Source organism: Mirounga leonina, unplaced genomic scaffold (assembly GCF_011800145.1).
Source record: "Mirounga leonina isolate KUSES-001 unplaced genomic scaffold, KU_Mleo_1.0 Mir_125, whole genome shotgun sequence".
Lineage (NCBI taxonomy): Eukaryota > Metazoa > Chordata > Mammalia > Carnivora > Phocidae > Mirounga > Mirounga leonina.
This window is the reverse complement of record NW_023270305.1, coordinates 51,167,143-51,190,438: the sequence shown is the minus strand read 5'-3', so window position 1 is coordinate 51,190,438 and position 23,296 is coordinate 51,167,143. Positions and strand designations below refer to the sequence as shown.

The 23,296-nt window shown below is 39.1% G+C and overlaps 1 protein-coding gene across 3 annotated transcripts in view; it reads left to right on the top strand.

Moving 5' to 3' along the window:
* Positions 1-6,655: 6,655 nt before the first annotated feature.
* The window catches only part of EHBP1 (EH domain binding protein 1), a 436,421-nt gene continuing 419,780 nt past the window's right edge, over positions 6,656-23,296 (top strand). For 2 of the 3 annotated variants that reach the window (XM_035001456.1, XM_035001454.1), the window contains exons 1-2: positions 6,656-6,965; positions 21,955-22,150. The gene's annotated coding sequence lies outside the window, so the exon portion shown is untranslated. The remainder of the gene's footprint in view (positions 6,966-21,954; positions 22,151-23,296) is intronic. The other variant, XM_035001458.1, reaches the window with a different exon arrangement.

Sequence of the window (23,296 nt, the reverse complement as noted above, 5' to 3'; positions counted from 1 at the left end):
GTGGCAGGCAGAGGGAGAAGCAGGCTCCCCACTGCGCAAGTAGCCCGATGGGGAGCTTGATCCTAGGACCCTGGGATCATGACCTGAGCTGAAGGCAGGCACTTAACTGACTGAGCCACCGAGGCATCCCGCCCTGCCTACTTTTCTAGCCAATCTCTTGCCACCCCCACAAACACTCTGTGTTCTAACCACAGACACTACTAAACAAACAACACTTGCTTTTTCTGTGTGCATGCTGGTTTCTTCATCTGGAACTCCACCCCCTTTCCATCCTTGCTGTCCTTTCTCCTTTCCCCTCCCTTCTATCTTACTTATCCTTCAAGACTCAGCCCAGGTCTCACCTCCTGTAGAAGCCTCCCCTGAGACCCTTCCCAGGGTAGGTGTTCCTCTCCTATGCTGTCCTTACCACTATGCTATGCCCCCCATACTCTCTACAGTGCTTCATTTACCTGCCTGTTCCTGAGACTAAAGCTGGATTGTAAGCTCTTGAGCTAGGAACTAAATTGAGCATCTCATAAGTACTTACGCTTCGACTGTGCTATTAAGAAAATGATCTATTTGCCTCATCTGCCTCAGCCAAGAATAAATTCTTATAGTCCAATTATGTTGAGTTTATTGCCAACAATGTGCTAAACATAAAGTTTGATGTAGCCTCTTTCCAATGACACTAGCTCCTAAACTTAACCACTATTACATAGATTGTTTCTTGATTCCTTCTTAATGTTATAGTCAGTGAAAGTAATAAATTTTTTATCATGCTTTTGTCTAATAGAGGCTGTTCCATGCTTTGCAATCATATGCTTCCCAATCATATACTCATTAAAATATTCGGAATTTTATTCATACTTCGAGTTTTGCCTCCAGCCAAAAGAAACAGTATTTATAAGCATGGAAGTGGTCCCATTTCCCCCCCAAGATATCTAGAGGAAATTCTCTCTTGCTGGTTTTAAGGCCAAGGCTTCCACTGGTACGTTAAGTGTTCGTGGCCCTGTGATATTAGGGTGTGCCACAGCTTTACCCAGTGTATTGTGGGGGCCTCAGCTAGACTTTCCTCTCAGCCCGTTCAAACTGTGGCTCATCTGCCCACGAGACATTTCATTGTGTGATTTCCTATTGACAAATGTTTTTCTTATGCTTTTCTAAATGCTGTTCTGTCTGGAGGAAGTTTGTTCCCTTTGGCAGAAAACAGTATTCATGAGAGAAAAATTCTAATGAAAAGAATCCTAGACTTCAGTGCTGAGTATCAGCAACATAAGGAAAAGGACAACAGCATGAGGATTAGAACTTTATTCGCGTCATTGACTTCAGGCTCCAACCAAAGCAAAGACGGCATCAGGATAAATCCTCTTATGCTTTAACTCACTCTGAATCACCCCTCAGATGTCAAGGTTCATGGTAAAATGTGTTCAGTCTGTGCCCTGAAGTACTTTGAGCCTCTAAATCTTTGAAAGAGTACTTTACTCTTTCATTGCAGGTTAGAAAAGCATTATCAGGAAAGGTGAAATAGAGTTACTTGAGGGTCTCTTGTTAGGTTCCTTATTTCTTTAGATAAGCACCTCCTCCTATTAATGGAGACTTCTCAGAAGATTTTAAAAAACAAAGTCTTAGGTGATAACAATGTTTCCGCCTCTTTGCAGTGGGATTGGTTGGATCTCAAACTAAGTTCTGAGTGTCCTGATGGGTTCCTTGGAAATCCCTCAGGATCAAGAGAGCTAAGTAGATGGAGCTTGCCACCCCAGTTTCAATATGAGCAGCTCTCTTTTTGTCCATTTTATATAAATTGGGCTCTAACACATATTTTATTTGAAAAAAGAGTTCCACTGCTTAAAGATAGGTTTATAAAAAGAAAACAGAATTAGCATACTTTTTCTGGATTGAGTAATTAGCTTACACTGCGTGCAGGTAAAGTAGGCTTACGATACTGATATTGCTGCTAGTGCAAAGCAATATTTAATTTTTTATTCATTATACTAGAAATATCTGTGGAACTTCTCCTATATGCAAAGCAATGTGCTAGGTGCTGGAATAGAACTGTAAAAATAGGCATGTACCTGCCTCATGGACTGTGTAGTCTAGTGGAAAGACAGGCAATAAGTAATTAGTGAGCATTATGATAACTAGGTGTGTGTGGGGGGAGGGGGAGGGAGTCAAGAAAAGCTTCTGAATGTTAGCAAAGCAAAAGTAAGGAAGTAGGAGTGTTCAGGAAATGGGACTTGAATATGTAAAAGCCTGTGAGTGAGAGAGACCATGGCTCTCTTGAAGAATTGGAAAAAAAAAATGTATTAACTCTGGGGTGTAGAGTGCAAATTAGAGAAACCTTGTAAGCTATCTTAAGGAGTATAGATTTTAACTTAAGAGCCATGGGAAACAGCAGGGTAAAACAATCAGATTTCTGTTTTTAAAAGCCACTCTGGCTGTAGGGTGGAGAATGGAATGAAGAGGAACAGAGTGGGGAACCAGAGGAGAAGGCTATTAGAGTGTTCTAAGACATGGGGGTTCCCAAGTTCAGGGATGTATAGTGAGATGTGGCCAGAGGTAATGGGGAATTAGTTTCCACTGGGCCTGATGATTGAAGGGTTGGGTGTTGGGTATGGAAGAGGGAGTGTCAAGGATGCTGTTCAGTTTTCTGGCTCAGGCAACTGAGTGGATAATGGAGCCATTCATAGAGACAGGGAACTCGGGGTATTCCACATATATGTGAGATCATACAGTATTTGTCTTTTTCTAACTTATTTCAGCTAGCATAATGCCCTCAAGTTTTCTCCATGTTATTGCAAGATTTTCTTCTTTTTTTAAAATAGCTTAATAGTTTTCCATTGTGTATATATACTACAATTTTTTTTCTAACCATTCATCTGTTGATGGGCACTTAGATTTTTTCCATATCTTGGCTATTATCAATAATGTTGCAGTGAACATGGTGGGGGGTGTGGAGTGAAGATAATTCTTTGAGTTACTGATTTCATTTTCTTTGGATATATACTCAGAAGTAGAACTGCTGGGTCATTTGAGGGTTCCATTTTTAATTTTTAAGAAAAATTTTTATTATTGAAGTATTGTTGACATACCATGTTATATTAATTTCAGGTGTACAACATAGTGACTTAACAGTTCCATACACATTAAGCTGTGCTCACCATGATAAGTGTATTTACCATCTGTCACCATAAAACATTATTACAATATTATTGACTATATTCCCTATACTATGCTTTTCATCTCCATATTATTTATTTTATAACTGGAAATTTGTACCTCTTAATCCCCTTCACTTATTTCACTCATCCTCCCCCTCCCCAAATTTTTAATTTTTTTGAGGAACATGCTTATTTTTTTTTTTTAAAGATTTTATTTATTTGACAGAGAGAGCACAAGCAGAGGGAGAGAGAGGGAGAAGCAGGTTCCCTGCCAAGGAAGGAGCCCGATGTGGGACTCGATCCCAGGACTCTGGGATCGTGACCTGGGCTGAAGGCAGCCGCTTAACCGACTGAGCCACCCAGGCACCCGCTTATTGTTTTTCTTAATGGCTGTACCAATCTATATTCCCACCAACAGTGCACAAAAGTTCTCTTTTCTCCACATCCTCGCCAGCATCTGTTATTTCTTGTCTTTTTGATGATAGCCATTCTTAGGAGCGTGAGGTAATATTGCAGTTTTGAGTTGCATTTCCCTAATAATTAGTGATGACCAACACTTGACAAGAGAAAAATTACTTGTGGCAGAGAAAAATTACTTGCAATTTATAATACCCAACTGATTCCAAAGAAAGTTCTTTGTTTGGTGAACAAAGTGATGGATGTGAGGGTGCAAGATTAAGAGAGTTCACTAAAATTGTTCTGCATTAGAAAATTTTGGGCGCCTGGGTGGCTCAGTTGGTTAAGCGACTGCCTTCGGCTCAGGTCATGATCCTGGAGTCCCGGGATCGAGTCCCACATCGGGCTCCCTGCTCGGCAGGGAGCCTGCTTCTCCCTCTGACCCTCCCCCCTCTCATGTGCTCTCTCTCTCTCACTCTCTCTGTCTCAAATAAATAAATAAAATCTTTAAAAAAAAAAAAAAAGAAAGAAAATTTTTATTATTTTTTTGCAGGAAGTAGAGGGGGAGGGCAGGGATAAGAGACAATGCTGTGAAATCTAGAACCAGGGAAAATTTAGAGATTATGTGAGGAAAAGATTAAAGGGAGAAGAGATTGCCAAGGGGAACTTTTGGGGAGGGGGAGAACTGAGATGTTTAATAGGAGCTTCTATTAAAGTTTGCCATGTGGTACTTGATTATAACCCTTTCATGCATCGCTCCATGAAATCTACAATAATGTCTTGGGAAGTTAAATTTGTCCTTGTTGAGTCTGGAAGTGCTGAGTCCTACTCAAGGTGTCTGTGAGCTGCCTCTGAGGTCGAGGGTCGAGTAATGTGGGTCACATTACTTAGACATCAGCAACTTCTCCTCTGGCTGAAGATATGCAGTGTTTTAAAAAAGCAGAATGAAGAAAGAAACACCTGAAAACCATCATCCTTGGGCCCAAAACAACACAGTTCAGCTCTGAAGGATGAAAGTAGAGTTTCATCTGGCAAGGTACACAAAATCCAGAATATTTCAGCTTAATCCATAACTTCTCTATGTATCTCGAAAAGGGTTATAGAACTTCCACTCTGCCTCTTCCCAATCTGGACAATGTCACTTGTTCAGAACATTTACCTGATGCTGCAAAATTTGTGTGAAAAGTCAAAGAATGAAACAGTATTCAGGAAATCCTAAGGCAAAGACTTTTCAATTGATTGGGAACTCTTTCCATGCCCAGAAAATCAGCAGCAGCTTTTGGAGCTCGTTGTGAGGTGATGGGGTAATAGGCTAGATTTTCAGAGCTTCCAGCAGAGTCTGTGGTCCCATTTAGCTCCATGGCTTTACTTTCCCACAGTTCTCTTTCCTTTTTCACAGTAGAACAGGGCCTATTAGGAAGCAAGAAATAGCTTTTAAGGAAAAGATCACAGAAAAATACATACCTTGAAAAACTGATAGGAGTGGAAATTGGATATGGATAAAGAGGTCAGAGTGGAGGAGAGAGTCCAGGAAGCGTGTAAGATCTAAGAGCTGTGTGCAGTGTACTGCTTTGAAATAATGGCTACTCAAATGAAAAAAGCTGCAGAAATATGTTGTGGGAAGTTAATTGCTTCAATTGCTGCCACTTCTAGAACAGCTCCATTTTAATTGGACAACCCCTTTCCGTAGGATGACTAACAGGTACAAATGAGTGGATGGTGCTCTACAGCAAGGATAACATAAAGATAGCCCAGAATGAGCCACAGTGAGTCATCACATGAGCCAACTCAAAAAATTGAGCATTATAATGTAGAGGAAAGAACATAAGATTTAGAGTCAAATGGCCTGGATGAAAACCCAAGCTCTGGTACTTGCTACCTGTCTGCTTAGTTCTTCTGAGACTCAATATCCTCTTTTTTTCCCCCTAAGATTTATTTATTTATTTTAGAGAGGGAGAGAATGGGGTGGAGGGGCAGAGGGAGAGGGAGATAGAGTCTTAAGCAGACTCCCCGCCCAGCGCGGAGCCCAACGTGCGGCTTGAACTCAAGATCCTGAGATCATGACCTGAGCCAAAGAAAGAGTCTGAGGCTTAACCGACTGCACCACCCACACACCCCTGAGACTCAATATCCTCTTATATAAAATGAGGTGTTATATGTTGCATGACTGTTATGAGGCTCAATGAATATAAAATATACATGGAAGCACTTTTATTTTTTTTTTTAAGATTTTATTTATTTATTTGACAGAGAGAGAGAGAGCGTGTGAGCACAAGCAGGGGGAGCAGCAGGGGGAGAGGGAGAAGGAGGCTCCCCACTGAGCAGGGAGCCTGATGCAGGGCTCAATCCCAGGATCCTGGGATCATGACCTGAGCCCAAGGCAGATGTTTAACCCACTGAGCCACCCATGCACCCCAAGTTTTTTTCTTAATTACAAAAGTGTATGTGTCCATTGCTAGAAACCTAGAGAACAGAAAGACAAAGGAAAACACCAAACAAGAACCCATAATTGTACCAACCAGGGAGAACAGATAATATTTCAGTATGTTTTCAATCTTTTTTATATGTATGCATGTATACATACAGCACACACTTCCTTTTATACAAAAAAAATAGCATTTTAACTGTGCATACATATTTTCATAGCCTATATTTCCACTTAGCAGTATATTGCAAAATATGTCCTATGTCAATAGTCTTCTACTACATGTTTAGGAAAGCATATTTATTTATTTATTTATATTTGGAAAGCACGTCTAAAACTGTAAAGGGCCATTCAAATATCAGTAATTATTAAAATAGGAATGAATGAATATACTCATCTCTCCCTCAATATTCACAAAACCCTAAACATCCCAAAAGTCGTCCTGTAGCTCACACTTAAGGTGAGTACGATCATTTTTGTTTATCATTTCTTGTTTCTTTTCTGGTCTTTTCTTTCTAATACCTATGAAGACAAAAGTTCTGTATTTTATCTTAAATGCCTTTGATTTATTCTCTTCAAGTTTGCTTTGGCTATGATGTGCAGATTCTGTTGGGAGATGCTGCATGTATATCATGATGCTTTCCATTAACATAATTTAAAAATAATTACCCAGAAGTCTGGACTCACTGTCCCTTTGTTTTCCCATAATGAATATATATATGCTTTCTCTGTACACATAACTAGAAAACAAATTGCAACTCTGCTTTAGAAATGGTTAAAAAATATAAATGGACAAGTTAATTTGGTGTGAGGATGATTTGTCCTTTTTTCCCTAGCATGTATGTTCTGGATTGAGATTTTGGAGATGAGGATTCTCCTGACTCTGTGACTATTCATGCATGGTGGGCAAGCCACTCACCTTTCCTCAACCTTGGTTTTCTTCTCTGTAAAATGTCAAGAGTAGAAGACATCATCTCTACACTTAAAGGCCGCAGTTGGAGAGCTGGGTGAGTGTTCTGATGGCATACCAGAGATAAGGTAGACAGGTATGCCCTGGAACAGCTCTAGCCAGTTTTTAAACTATTGAAATCTTCTGTATCACTTTTTAAAAACTGGAGCTTCAAAGTACCCTCATTCCTAAATCCATACCTTTCCATTTACCTGGCCCTTCCTCCTGGATCCTCAAACTCCTTCGAATTCCAGCAACTCAGGGACCTCTGGCTGGCATCCATTCTGTTTACTCAGTGCCTGACTTATCCAGTTTTAAACTCTTTTGAATATCACCTCTGGATATAAATTCATTTGCATCCCCACTACACAATGCATGCCAGCTCATGATGGAGCTAAATCATTATCCCTGTGACTAAATCCTCTAAAGTTCACAAAATTGAAGACTGTGTTTGAATTGGCCATTTTTGTATGTCTTGGATGAAAATAAAGTGAAAACCTTAAGTGAACTTTGTGAAATTTTAGCAACTTTCGTGTAATTTAAGGTAAAGTTGATACATTTATTTCTCTAAATGTGTCTCAGTTGTTTTTATCGTTTTAGAAAGTAAAGTGAATTCTTTAAAAGTTTCGTTCTAGACTTCAAAATAGCAGGACAAGAGAATCTATTCTTTTTTTTTTTTTTTTATCTTTATTGAGGTGTAAATCACATACCATAAAATCTACCCATTTAAAGTGTACTACTATTCAGGGGGGCCTGGGTGGTTCAGTTGGTTAAACGTCTGCCTTCGGCTCGGGTCATGATCTCAGGGTCCTGAGCTCGAGCCCTGCATTGGGCTCCCTGCTCAGCAGGGACTCATCTTCTCCCTCTCCCTCTGCCCCAACCCCCTGCACCTGCTTCCCCTTCTCCCTCTCTCCCCGCCCCACTCATTCTCTCTCTCAGATAAAAAATAAATAAAGGGTGCTATTCATTGGTTCTTAGTATATACGCAGAGTTGCACAACCATCTTTACAATCTAATTGTATTACCCTAAAAAAGCCCCTACTCTTTAGCTGCCACTTCCCATTTCCCCTCCCCTCAGCCACTGGCAACCACTAATTTACTCTCTGTCTCTATGGATTTGCCTATTGTGGACATTTAATATAAATGGAATTGTGTAACATTTGGTTGTGACCGACTTCTTTTGCTTAACATATTGTTTTTAAGGGTATGAGTGTATTCTTTTTTTGGAGGGGGGATAGGAGTGTATTCTTGATGTTAGAATTGAACTGAACCCAGAAGTGATCCTGCTCAAAAGTTTGAAGAGGTAATAGTGCTTGGTTTTGGTGTCCTCTGCCCTCTTCTGCTACATTCAGCTCTCCCCCACCCCCAGGCCTTCCCTCCCCAGGCAGTTTCCCAGTTCTGGTCTTATCTCCTCTTCCACAAACAAACCCCTTGTCAAATACCTCGACCTATGGAGATCTGTTTTATCTCAAATCTCACAAGCTCATTGGAAGTAAGGAATCCTATTGTAATTACTGTAGTTTTCATTTTGGATCCCTAACTAAGGGCTGGGCTCTGCACTAAGCATATTTTTATACCTCACTTTAGGTAATTCTTGATAACTAAGGAGGTGTATATTAATATTTTAATTTCATGGAGGAGAAGGTAGAAGTTCAGATAAGTAACTTCCCCAAGGCAACCCATCTATCAAATGGCAGAATCACTATGTCCATCCAGATGTATTTGATATTAAGGTCCGTGCTCTTAATTACTGCATTTTCTAGAGTTTAACACACACATTTTTCATAGTCCAGTGTCTCTGAAATTGGGATGCCTCTTACACTAATGATATTTATTATAATTGGCATTGGTTTTTTTTCTTTCTTAGTGGCACATAAAATAGCAACGCATTTTACAAGTGTTTATATCTTTGTTTTGTAAAGGTGGTACTAAACAATATTGCTTCCCTAAAAAAATTAACCTTGAATCATGAAATTGAAGGCATTAGTGACAGGAGGAGAGGGAGAAATGGGTTTTGAGGGGCAATTGTCCCCTCAACATAGCCATGTATCACATAATACAGATGCCGACCTGCTTCCTCTGTGGATAAAAGTGACCTGATAAATGCCAACCTCATAATGCCTGAATCACAGACAATTATACTACTTTGAAACCTTCAAGTTTTTTCATCTCAGTATAAAGCAGTGGTGGTCTTGTAACATCAGCTAAAGAGGGGTCAGGGTTATTCAAATAGATTTAATTGAATTTAATTTTTAAAACAGTATGAATCTCATAAAGGATAATGTTCCAACTCTGAAAATGTTGAGACATCATTGACCTACTGCAAATTTATATTAGGATATTAGATGCATAGTTGCAATGCCTCAGGTATTTCTGTATTTTCTTCTCATACTTCCTGCCCACAACATTTTTGACAAGAAAATGAGTATAAATGTTTTTGCCCAAAGAATTTCCTTCTGCTATTTTGCTTTCTGTTTACTGGCAGAGGCATTTTAAGTGGAAGGCCCTGTGACATTTTCAGAGCAGAATGAGAGTTAAGTAGAAGGAAGGAGGCCAGAGAGAGCTGGCAAGTATTCACTTAGAGTTCAGTTCGGTTGTTGTTCACCTGTTCTTTCCTTCTTTCTGGTGTTTCTCTGGACCGAGGTCCCAGGACTGTAGGTTTTCTTGTCCTATGTGGAGATTCACCCGGTTGAGCTAAAGTCAGGACTTTTTTTTTTCCTGGACCAGTCCCAAACTAGAAACTTCAAAGGAGAGGGAGAGAAAGGGGGGTGGGGGTAGGGGGGGAAGAGAAGAAGGAGAGGGGAAAGGGACAAGAAGGCAGGGGGTGTCATGATCAAGTGGTGCTTTTAAAAGCTCCCTCCTGTTGCTGTGAGACCAGATTGGAGGATTGCTCTTGAAGATAAGGATAAGACGTGGATTCTTGTCCCAACTTTACTTTATCAGATGCTGGATGACTGAGGCAAAGCATTGATCTTGGTTTTCTAGTGAGATTAATCATGCCTCTTCTATCTCACGTATAGTTATGAGATTCAAATAAAATGATGCATGTAAAAGTATTTTTGAAGAAGCTCAAAAAAGAAATACGAGTACAAAAATTAATTTAGGATGGCAAAGTGCTACGTAGCAGAATTTCTGTGACAATAATTACAATAAAACAGCTACCACTTATTAAGCACACAGTTTACATTTTGTCCTCACACTAGCAATATGAGAAAGGTGTTGTTACCAGAGATTTAGAGCTGAGCAAACAGACCTAAGGGAGTTAAGCAACTTTTCCAAGGTCCCAGTTGCTTAGTGGTAGAATCAGAATTCAAACCTGGGTGTGGCCAACTCCAGCCCCATCTTAAATTACCCTGCTTACATCTGCAATCTTTTTATTGGTCACATTTATTGTGAGAACCACAGAAAACGTAAGTGCTTAAAATGAAATAACTCATTTGGCCCACACATCTTGTTTATGAACATGGCTTTTCTTTTGTGTGTTGTTTTCGATTTATGAAACTTTTTTTTCTGCTGTAATTGACTTGGGCTGGACTGCTGAAATGTTAGCAGATAAGAGCTGAATGTCAGCAAGTGAGCAGGTCAACCTTTGTCACTAGATTTGGAAGTGACTGCATAATATTTTACCTGTAAAACATCTGGTTGTGATCATTCTCTGTGTTATATACATGATACCAAATAAGTTTGCTGAATTATAGCAACTTTATTTTTTAAACATTATACATTATATATTACATTGATACATTATATGCTACAATGTGATTATTACCATAGCATTAGTTAACACTTCCATCACTTCACATAATTATAATTTCTTTTTTTGTGGTGAGAACAATTGAGATCCATTCTCTTAGCAACTATGAGGTTTACAGTATAGTATTGTTGCAATAATCACTATGCTGTGCATTAGATCCCCAGAACTTATATATCTACTAGTTGCAAACTTGTACCATTAAACAGCATCTCTCCAGTTCCCCCATCCCCAGCCCCTGGTAACCACCATTCTACTCTGTTTTTATAAGTTCAGCTTTTTCTAGATTCCACATGTAAGTGATATCATACAGCATTTGTCTTTCTCTGTCTGACTTATCTCACTTAGCATAATGCCCTTAATTAAGGTCCATAATGGCAGAATTTCCTTCTTTCTCATGGCTGAATAATATTCCTGTGTGTTTGTGTGTGTGTGTGTGTGTGCCCACTGCATCTTCTTTATCCATTCATCTGTTGATGGACGCTTAGGTTGTTTGCATATCTTGACTATTGTGAATAATGCTGCAATAAACATAAGAGTGCAGATATCTTTTCAATAACCTGTTTTCATTTCCTTTGGGTATATACCCAGAAATGGAGTTTCTGAATCATATGGTAGTCCTAATTTTAATTTTTTGAGGAATCTCCATGCTGTTTTCCATAGTGGGTGCACTGATTTACATTTCTACCAACAGTACACAAAAGTTCCTTTTTCTCTGCATCTTTGCCAACACTTATTACTCTTGATTTCTTGGTAATAGCTGTTCTAATAAGTATGGGGTGATAGCTCATTGTGGTTTTGATTTGTATTTCCCTGATGATGAGTGATGTTAAACATCCTTTTGTGTACATGTTGGCCATCTGCATGTCTTCTTTGGAAAAATGTCTATTCAGGTCCTCTGCTCATTTTTTTTCCTCTACCCATTTTTAATCAGATTGCTTGTTTGTTTTTTTATCATTGTTGTTGTTAAGTTGTACATGTTCTTTATATATTTTGGATATTAACCCCTTATCTGGTCTATAGTTTGCAAATATTTTCTTCTATTCAGTAAGTTGCCTTTTCATTTTGTTGATTGTTGCTTTTGCTGTGCAGAAGCTTTTTCATTTGATGTAGTCTCACTTGTCAATTTTTGCTTTTATTGCTTGATCTTTTGGTGTCATATCCAGAAAATCATTGCTAAGACCAATGTCAGGGAGCTTCTTCCCTGTGTTTTCTTCTAGGAGTTTTATGGTATCAGGTTTTATGATTAAGTCTTTAATCCATTTCAAGTTAATTTTTTTTTTAAAGATTTTTTATTTATTTATTTGACAGAGAGAGACATAGCGAGAGTAGGAACACAAGCAGGGGGAGTGGGAGAGGGAGAAGCAGGCCTCCCGCAGAGCAGGGAGCCCGATGCGGGACTCCATCCCAGGACCCTGGGATCATGACCTGAGCCGAAGGCAGACGCTTAACGACTGAGCCACCCAGGAGCCCATTTCAAGTTAATTTTTATGAGTGGTGTAAAATCAAAGTCCAATTTCATTTTTCCTCATGTGGTTATCTAGTTTTTGCAACCCCATTTGTTGAAGAGAGTACCCTTTCCCCATTGAGTATTCTTGACTCCCTTGTCAAATATTAGTTGACCAGATATGTAGGTTATTTCTGGGCTCTCCATTCTGTTCCATCAGTCTATGTATCATGTCTATTTTTAAGCCAGTACCAAGCTGTTTTAATTACTGTATCTTTGTAGAATAGTTTGAAAACAGAAGGTGTGATGTCTTCAGTTTTGTTCTTTCTCAGAATTGCTTTGGCTATTTGGGGTCTTATGTGGTTCCACAGAAATTCTAGAATTGTTTTTTCTATTTCTATGAAAAATGCCATTTGAATATTGATATAGATTGCATTGAATCTATAGATGGCTTTGGGTAGTATGTTGGGTTGTGTTCTTTTTATGCCCAATTTGTTGAAAGTTTTTATCATGAATAGATGTTGTGTTTTATCAGATGCTTTTTCTGCATCTATTGAGATGATCATATGATTTTTATACTTCATTTTATTAATGTAGTGTATTACATTTAGTGATTTGTGTATATTGAACCATTCTTGCATCCCAGGGATAAATCCCACTTGGTAATAGTGTGTGATTCTTTTAATATGTTGTTAAATTCAGTTTGCTAATATTTTGTTGAGAATTTTTGCAACTATATTCATCAGAGATTTTAGTCTACACTTTTTTCATGGTGTCCTTATCTGGCTTTGGTGTCATAGTAATGCTGGCCTTGTAAAATGAGTTTGGAGATATTCCCTCCTCTTCAATTTTTTTGGAAGAGTTTGAGAAAGATTGGTGTTATTTCTTCTTCAGATGTTTGGTAGAATTTACCAGTGAAGCCATCTGGTCCTGGACTTTTCTGTGTTGGGGGGTTTTTGATTATGTATTCAATATCCCTACTTGTTATTTGTTTTTTCAGATTTTCTATTTCTTCCTGACTCAGTCTCAGTAGGTTGTATGTTTCTAGGAATGTACCTGTTTCTTGGAGGTTATCTAACTTGTTGTCATATAATTGTTCATAGTAGTCTCTTATGAGCCTATGTATTTCTTTGGTATTAGTTGTAATGTCACCTCTTTCTAATTTTATTTCTTTGAAACTTCTCTTTTCTTAGTCTAGCTAAAGGTTTGTCACTTTTGTTTATCTTTTCAAAAACACAGCTCTTAGTTTCATTGATCTTTTCTATTGTTTTTCTGGTCTTTATTTCATTTATTTCTGCTCTGATCTTTATCATTTCCTTCCTCCTGCTAACTTTGGGCTTAGTTTGTTTCTTCTTTCTCTGGTTCCTTGAGATGTAAAGTTAGGTTGTTTATTTGAGATGTTTTTATTTTCTTAATAGATGCATTTACCACTACAAAATTCCTTCTCAGAAATGCTTTTGCAGCATCCATAGATTTTCAGGTGTTATATTTCTATTTTCGTTTGTTTGGAGATTTTTTTTTTTTATTTCTCTTTTGATTTCTTCTTTGACCTATTTGTTGTTCAGGAGTGGTTGTTTAGTTTCCACATGTTTGTAAATGCTCCAGCTTTCTTTTTGTTTTTTATTTCTAGTTTCATACCATTGTGGTTGGAAAAGATACTTGGTATAGTTTCAATCTTCTGAAATTTGCCAAGACTTGTTTTGTGGCCTAACATGTAATTTGTCCTGGAGAATGTTCCATGTGCACTTGAGAAGAATTTGTACTCTGCTGCTGTTGGATGGAATGTTCTATACGTGTCTGTTAAGCCCATTTGGTCTAATGTATGATTCAAGACCAATGTTTCCTTGTTGCTTTTGTCTGGATGGTTTCTCTATTGCTGAAAGTGGGGTAGTCCTTTACTATTACCATGTTGTCAATTTCTCCCTTCAGATCTGTTTTTACTTGCTTAATATATTTAGGTGCTCCAATGTTGGGTGTGTATATATTTACAGTTGTTATATTTTCTTGATGAATTGACCCCTTTATCATGACATAATGATCTTTTTTGTCTTAAAGTTTCTTTTGTCTGATATAAATGCAGTTCCCCCTGCTTTCTTTTGATATCCACTTACTTGGACTATCTTTTCTATTCCTTCACTTTGAGCATATGTGTGTCCTCAAATCTGAAGTGAGTCTTTTGTAGGCAGCATAGAGTTGGGAGAGCCTTTTTTCAATTGAATGGTTTGGCAAAAATTCTGTCATACAGACAGAACAAAACAGAGTCTATGCTTTCTGTGGAAAATAAAATTTGATTATGTATTCAATATCCTTGCTCATTCATTTGTTCAGATTTTCTATTTCTTCCTAATTCAGTCTTGGTAGGTCCTATGTTTCTAGGAATGTCTCCACTTCTTGTAGGTTATCAAATTTTATTATCCAATAAAATTTATTTTATTTTCTACAGAAAGCATAGACTCTCTTTTATTCTGTTTGTCAGTATGACAGAATTCATGTATATATTTATTATATACATATAATCTCCACAATGGAAGGGATTGGACCTGGTTTCTGAGCTTTGAGCTATTCATGGGCTTAAATTTATAGCAAAGGGTCAAATATCAGAAAGTCTAACTTGTCATATATTCCTGCTTCCTCACTCCAAACTAAGCCAGTTTTGATGGAAAAAAAAATTATATAATGTGAGTGTAGGTAAAAGAGCAAACAGACTTCTTTTAATAACATGAGATTTAGGAATTAAACATAGCAGGCTGAAGATCCTGTAGGAATTTCAAGTGATATTTTATAATAGTTCACTAAAGGATATTTTAAGCTTTGGTTTACATAGCATGCTACTTTATATAGTATTTTTTCTCCTTAGGATCCCAGCAAGAGGATATATTGTATTGATAATCATCTCTGCTTCCTTCCTATTTGGCCAGGTGGGAAGGGAATAAACAAAAATAATATCTAGCTCATAGGAAAAGTAGGAAAGAAACTTGAGAGGAGTAAAGGCCAGCATAAAAAAGAAATGTGAAGTAGTGAATATTTTGAGTAGGATAACCTTACATTATGGATCTCCTAAAATACAAATATAACTTGAAGATATGTCTGAATGTTTGAACTGAACTTCTAAGAATTGCTGATTTTACAGCATTTGCAAGGAGGTATCTACCACATCTTACAAAATATCTAAGGGTCTTCTTACATTCATTTATCATTTACTCTTCTTTTAATTGTACATTAGTGTTGCTTTATTCATTATGTATTTGTGAGGTATATGCCAGAGACTGGGCACTTAAAAAGCTACAAAAAGGCAGAGTTCTTGTCCTTGGGCTGCTTACCAGTTGGTTGGAAGGTCCAGATATATAAAATAATAAGAGGACAAAAGAAATACAATGACAGTGTTTCAGTAAGGAAGAAATAGCAGGGATATAGAGGAAGAAAAACAATATTCCTATTGCTACTGTTTTGTTTAAAAAAAAAAAACAAAAAAAACTCCTCCTAGAGAGGATTGATTCTACAAAATGGAAAGCCCCTTTGAGAAGATGAACACTATGAAGAGGCTGGCCATGTGAGGTGGAGAGTAAAAACTGGAAAGAGTTGAATTGCAGTGCTTAATAGAAGAAATTATTTTGAAGTTCTTGGTTCAATCCAGGGGATAGTGGGTGAAAGTAAAAAATGGGAAGAGTGAAGAGAGGAGCCAATGAGATCAAGAGGAGCTGGTATTAGGTCATGAAAGGCCACAAGATGCTCACCATGCCATCTTGAAATTGTTTGTATCCTTGCAACTCAAACCTCTCTTTCTCTGACTTCCCCAGTATGTTATCAATAGTAAATTGGACTCCTCTCAGGAATTCTTTGGGTGGTGGAGTAGTTTGTTGTTGCTATTTGTGTGTGTGTGTGTGTTTTGCAATGTGTGTGCGTATTTAGAGAAAGGGGATTTTAATCCAAGTCTTGAAAGAAATGGTGTTATAGGATTGGTTGCAAGATAACAATTGGGTTTTAATAGAGTGAGGCTGAGCATAAACAAGGCCATTACAGACACATGTATGCACACACACATAATGTGTAAATGAGAATATTTTGGCTACATCTGGATATTCACTGTTTAACATCCCTTCTTCTTTGCCTGGAAGGGATATGTTTTCAATTCCTCTTCAAGCTACTAATGGTTCAATAAGAAACAAGGCCCAGGTCTGTGGTTTGCAAACTTATTTACAGCAACACAATCTTATCTTCAAATAAAATCTCATCCCAAAGCTGAAAATGTGAAACAGATAAAAACCTCAGTTGCCCTGGTTAAGAGGGTGGAAGTTTTGTCCTTTGCACTGCCCCCCTGCTAGCCCCTGAGAATTCCTGGGGCTTCACAGAGAACAGCCTGAAAACCACCGCCCCAGAACAAGAGAAGTGAAATCGTCTCATTGGTCTCCTTTCTAGCTTAAAATATACTAACCTTGCCAGGAGAAATTCCATTTAGCAGTTTGTGCCAGAAAATGAAAAAGGTCGATAAAATCTAGTGTTGGCAAGTGAATGGGGAATGGGCACATTCAAACCCTGTTGGTGAAATTGTATCATTGCAGTCTTTTTGAAGACACTAAATCTTTATTAATTGAATTTGTATTATAACATCAATACAATATTAGAGAAATACAGCAATAAAATGGGAAAGGGTAGGGAGGTGGTAGGGGTAGGGAGAAAAGGCAGGGGTAGGTAGGAAGGCCACTGACAGCGTTCTTATTATCACTTTTCTGTAACTTCCATGAATATTTACCATCCTTAATTATCAATTTCATTCCAGCAAGAATTTCTCAAAGAGTATCTACTCATCTTATAACTCTCCAAAGGCTTTGCTCACAATCTGGATCCCTGGAGTTAATACCCAGGGCAAAGTTTCATCAAAATTCATCAAAATTTGAAATGTATGAGCCATGTGATCCCTCAGTTCCACTTCTACAAATATTTCCCATGGAAATACTCATACCTTCACAAAAGTGTACATACAAGGATGCCCATTATAAGACTATAAAATCTGAAATAATTTAAATAAGGGAATAGTTAAATAAATTATGCTACCTCCATATAATGGAATATCATGGTCATTAGAATGAAAGAGATATATAGACAGAGATACAGATACAGATACAGATATAGATATAGATATAGAAGGATGGCCCGGGTACACTGTGAAGTGAAAATGCAAGTTATAAAAGAATATAGTCAATTTGATATATATATACATATATATATATGTATATATATTTTAAACAAGCAAGCAAAATCCACATTCTACGAAAACTGTGTAAGTACTTCTAATGGCAAAAAACAAAAAACCCACCAAAAAACCATCCAAAAAAACCCCAAACCAAAAAACCAAAACAAAACAAAAAGCCTCTAGAAAAAATGGGTAGTCTCAGGGCTTAAGGTTTACTTCTGGAGAAGGAGATTGGAGATAGAGGTAAGGGGGCATACACTTTTTATAGTATAGTTGTTTGTATTACTTGAGTTTTTTATAAGAAAGATGGACTAATTTTATAAATAAAGAAGCAATGAAGAAAGATAAAAACAGTAACATAAAATATTTTGCTTTTTTCAAGAAATGACAAGTTTCCTTTTTTCTATCAATAAAATTCAAGTAATATACCCTGCTTCCCTTTTTGCCCTGCCTACCAGGAAATCCAGAGTCAATTCTGAAGCATAAAGACCTAAAGACCTAGAATATTTGCATTTCCCTTTCCTTTTGATCCTGCTTTTTCTATTTCCAGTTATCTAACTTTTTTCTAAACCTTCCCAGACTTGTTTTTCCAAAGAGATAGGAGTGGGTTATAAAGAAAGAAAACTCTGAGCCCCTCGCTCTGAGTAGCCCACATTTCTCTGAGTACCAAACTCTGTAGGATGGGTGTGGGCTAAATGAAAGATTTTATTTACTATTTACACTTGACACTCTGATTATTGTCACCTAGGATCTGAGGGCAAGAATCAGTACGCTTGCAGCTGTAGAGAACGCTTGGTTCTACTTTGGGATTTCACTTTGTCTCCAAATTTAAGAGCTGCAAGGATAGGAGGGAACCTCTTGTGATGAGTCTTGTCTTTATGCTTGTAGATGGGTGGGAGATCATGGAAGATTCGTAAGCAAAAGAGTAACTGGATCTTAACCATGTTTGAGAAAAATAACTGGCAGAGGAAGAAAGTAGTTGGGCATGTGGAAAGGCAGAGCTACTCCCTGAGTCCCTGTGGAGAGGTTGGACAATTGATGGTTAAATGGCCACACCAATTTGAAAGGATGTATTTATTGGAAGGAACTATGCACCACGTGTCAGTTATGTCTGGTTGGGTCACTTGGTCTGAACATGGGCCAGTTAGGCATATCATAGGTCCAGTTAGACTCAAAAACGGAAAAAAGGGGTCAAGTTTCACAGGCAGCAGTCTTAAATTCATCAAGCCATTTCACAAAGGGGGGGTTTCATAAGCAGTTCAGGGTGAAGACATCCTTGTGGTTAGAAAAGAAGGGAAGGCAGCAGTTGTCCCAGGTCCCTTGTCAGTGGCATCTTCGTCCATTGAGAGACGGGTTTCTTTTCGCTCAGCCTGATGAAGACCCATCTGCCTCACCTCGGAAGTGGGAAGGCAGTACTAAGGACACCAGTTTGGGGTCAGACCTAGTTCAGACCTTGATTCTGTCACTTATTAACTATGTGACCTTGAGCAACCTCAGACCCAGTTTCTTCATTTGTGAGAGGGGAGGTAAAAACAGCCATTTCTGTGGGTGCGAGGGTAAAATGAGGGGAGGTAAGTTAATTCTAAGAACAAAGTGTGACTTTTATCTTTTATCTTGTTTTTAAATGTTCCACTTCATACCCTTCAAAAGACTTAGGGATGAAGTTGTTATTTATTAGTGCAGGCAGCCTGGGGTATCTGTTTTAGGCCCTTGCACGTTGAAGAGCTTGCAGAATTAATAGCTGGTATGCATTCTTCCTTTAGATCTGGGGATGGGGGCCATGTAGAGGGATGACAACCACCTGCCCCTCAACCCCCACCCCCTACGTAGAGGAGCATACCCCTCCTTGCTCTCACTCCCAGGAGGCCAGCTCAGCTCTGACTCTGGCAGGAGTCTGGACCTCAGACATACCCCCAAAGGCTTCAGAGTTGCTGGCCTGGGCCGCCAAATCCACCCAGCCCTCTACTCCCCGGCAGTCTTTGAAGGTAATTCCAGTGCTTGGTGAGGCTGCTTCCATCCACCAATCAAGGTCCACTGGCTCTGTAGGTCCTGCCCACCATGGAGCAGGTGTCAAAGAAATCAAAGACTCAAAAAAACATTACTTAATACTGCTGTTATGTGTTGGGTTCTATTTCAAATACACTGGGATCAGGATTTGGTGGTTTAAAATAAAGTCCATGTTAAAACTCCTTCCACCATGCCTGACAAATATGTGGGTTCTCAGCTCTTTTTCTATTCCTGCCCGGCCCTAGATGCCCCTCAGCTACACGTGGCAGGATGCTTCTCACACAGGAGGAAGGAAATCATTCAGGTTCTAGTGAAAAATCATGTCCCGAGATGGGGAAGTAAGGCTGCTATCTTCTGACAGTTCTCCTGAAAGTGGGATTCCCTCCACTTTTCCTCCTGCTCTCTCTCCTCTCCCCTCCCCTTTGGCCGGGACACTGGGCAGTGGGAGCCTCCATGCTCTGGGGCACCGCCCACAGCCTGTGTCCCCAGCACGGCTTGGCCTGGGCTGCTCACCCACTACTACTAGCTCTGTGGGGTCATTGGAGCAGCTGGCGGGCATGCTGCCCTGACACCTCCACCCCATTCCCGCTCCCAGCTCCATCCCCACCACAGCTTCACCCCCAGGTGTCCAGTGGGACTTGCCAGTCTCCTTGCTTGGCAGCAGGTGGTGTGGGGGTGCAGAGGAGGACTGCGGTGCAATCAAAGTGCCTCTGTAGGTCAGAATTTATTCACGGGATGTCCTTGGCTTAGGAGATGGACAAACACCGGCAGAGTGTAGTTGTGTGAGTACAAATACACACATGTGTTTTTCTGGGAAAAGTGTCAAAGGGATCGTGACTCAAAAAATGTTACCAAAGTAATGTTGGTATCATGTGTGTGTTATATTTCATATGCATTTGGATCATAGACTTCATGGTTAAAATAAACAAGCAGGTAAAAAAAAAAAGTCCAAGTTAAACATCCCTCCACCATGCCTGACAAACATAGGGGGGTTCTCAGTTCCTTTTTTTTTTTTTTTAAGATTTTATTTTTAAGTAATCTCTAAACCCATGTGGGGCTCAAATTTACAACCCTGAGATCAAGAGTCGCATGCTCTACTGAATGAGCCAGCCAGGCGCCCCTCGGTTACTTTTCCCTTTTGAAACATCTGTAAGGAGTAGCCTTCTCAGAGATCCCCAGGCCTCAGGTAGATCGTTTTTGCCTTTGCTGTTGTGTCCTTCTTTAACACTCTTGGGAATATTTGCCATACAGAAGAAGCTCTATTATCTTAGTGCTCTTGCTAACAGCTGAGGAAGATGGGGAAGACTGTACATTTATTGAGCTTAACCACATGCCAGGCACCTTTTAAACTGTGTCTTTTTAAATCCCTGTGCCTTTATTTATTATTTATTTATTTATTTAGTTAGTTAGTTAGTTAGTTAAAGATTTTATTTATTTGCCAGAGAGAGACACAGCGAGAGAGGGAACACAAGCAGGGGAGTGGGAGTGGGAGAGGGAGAAGCAGGCTTCCCGTGGAGCAGGGAGCCTGATGCGGGGCTTGATCCCAGGACCCTGGGATTATGAACTGAGCCAAAGGCAGACACTTAACGACTGAGCCACCCCATAAATCCCTGTGCTTTTAATCCCATTTCACATATGAAGAAACTGAGGGAGAAGAGATCAAATAACAGCATTTGAATATAGACCTCAAAACTTTTTGGATCCAAAGTCAGTATCTTTTTTACTGCACTAAGAGTTTCCTGAGGGAAAAATTTTAATTACTGGTTAAATTTGCATTTGAATACGAAAATGCTTTTAAACTCCACTCCCTTTTGGGGGGGTGGAATAAAAGGCATACTATCGCCTAAATCATCAGCATTATAGAGGATGAGAGCTCTGAACTCCCAAGAGTCTGGGCTCTTCTGGAGTTCCCTCTCTTCATTCTCCAGTTCCATGCTGGACGTTTGGAACTTTAGGTGGGCAGGAGGAAGGGGCTTTGGATTGCAATGGTGAAAGGAAAAGCAATTTGTCTCTCTAAAAGATAATACATCTTGAAGAAAGAATGTTGCAGGTAAACTTGACCCAGCAACAAAATTCGGGTGGCAGGAGGGGAGGAATTTACATTTTAGAGTTTTCCACAAAGGATGGCTTCTCTGGCTGATATCCAAGAATCTCAGAGAAGTGAGTTATTGGTCTAGCTTAGGTTGGATTTCCCTAAGCCAATCAACTCTAATCTGCATGTGAGATTATGTAGGAACATGTCAGCTCCTAAGTGGCCAAGCTGGGGAGCTGTGGGAGAAGAGGAGGTAGTGCAGGTAATCCTGTTAATGTTTCCCACATTTAGACACTAGCCAAAGCCATGCCTGGGATTTGAAGGTTAGCTGTCACTGCCATGCTGATGTACCAGCTCCATCATCAATACATTTGAATGAGTAAAAACAAGGTACAATAAGTTCTAAAAAGACTGTTCAAAGAAAATGGGGTTATGGGGTGCCTGGATGGCTCAGTTGGTAGAGCATGCGACTCTTGATCTCAGGGTCATGAATTCAAGCCCCATGTAGGGCTGTAAAGCTTACTTTAAAACAAACCTGAAAAAAAAAAAAAAAGAAGGTGGGGTTCTGAGTTTAAATGGTGAATTGAATGCATGCATCTAATTTTATTTCCTCCTAAAGCACCCTATAGCTACATTGAAGAGATTCTTCAAAGATATAAACATACAAGTACAGGAAAATAGGAGAGATGACAAGAGCAATGAAATTTTGGAAGCTGGAAAGTACATGGACAAGTAGTAACTGATTTACAACAGACCCAAGAAAGTTGGCTTCGAACTGTAGAATCTTCAGGAGGCTCAGGAATTGGCAGCATCAGGTATGCCTAGGACTGGGGTAAAAGGTAGACCTCAAATAAGGAAGAAAAAGCTACTTGAGAAGCAACTGCATTCCTAACTGCCTTTTCTCTCTTTATGGTATCAGATGACTGTTCTTCCCCCATGCTGACAATCTGAAGGTTTTGTCTCTGTAGAGAGTAATATAGATGGTCTGAGAAGGGCTTATTATTGGGGGAAAAATGAGCTCATATATTCCGACTCTCCAGCCTTTTTTGCTCATTTGTGTCTCAGCCAGACTCTCCACCAGGGAGGAGACAGGAATATACCTTTCTGGGAATCTGACCAGAACAAGAAGAAGATGTAAAAATACTGACTTCAGTGTTGAATACTGAAAGAGCCCACTCAGGTCACCTTAGAATAAAGTTCAAAGTCAGCAAGCCTGTCCACTTGCTCAGTGCTTTAAGTGTTTTTTAGTTCCCCATTTTTAATTAAGAGCTAAGAAATAAGGATTATCAGATACCTGAGGACAGTCCCCAACAAAAAAGATAGAAATCCAAATAAATACAAAAACAAAACAAAACAAAAAAAAACACAAACACCATGGAGCAATAGTGACTATGCAGGGAGGAGAAAACAAACAAACAAACAAACAAACAAACAAACAAGAATTCCTATATCCTCAGATAAGAGAACACCACATATATGAAACAGGAATAGGACATTATAAGAGAGGAACATTTTTAAAAAAGATTTTATTTATTTATTTGACGCAGAGAGAGAGAGCACAAGCTGGGGGAGTGGCAGGCAGAGGAAGAGGGGCTCGATCCCAGGACCCCGAGATCATGACCCAAGCCAAAGGCAGACGCCTAACTGAATGTGCCACCCAGACTCCCCAAGAGAGGAACATTTAGAGAATAAAAAGAGCTCTTAGAAATTAAAGACATAATCATGAAATAAAAAAACAGAATGGCCAGAATGTAAGAGTAAGGATTTTCTCAGAGACTAGAGCAGAGTAGACAAAGAGGAAAGAGTAAGAGAGTGAGAGTTCTGGTCTAGAAGGCTCACCATCCAAATAATAAAAGCTCCAGAAAGAGAGAACAGCATAAATGGAGCAGAGAAAATCATCTAATGAAATAATTTAAGAAAATTTCTCCTGAATGAAGAACATGAGTTGTCAGATCAAAAGG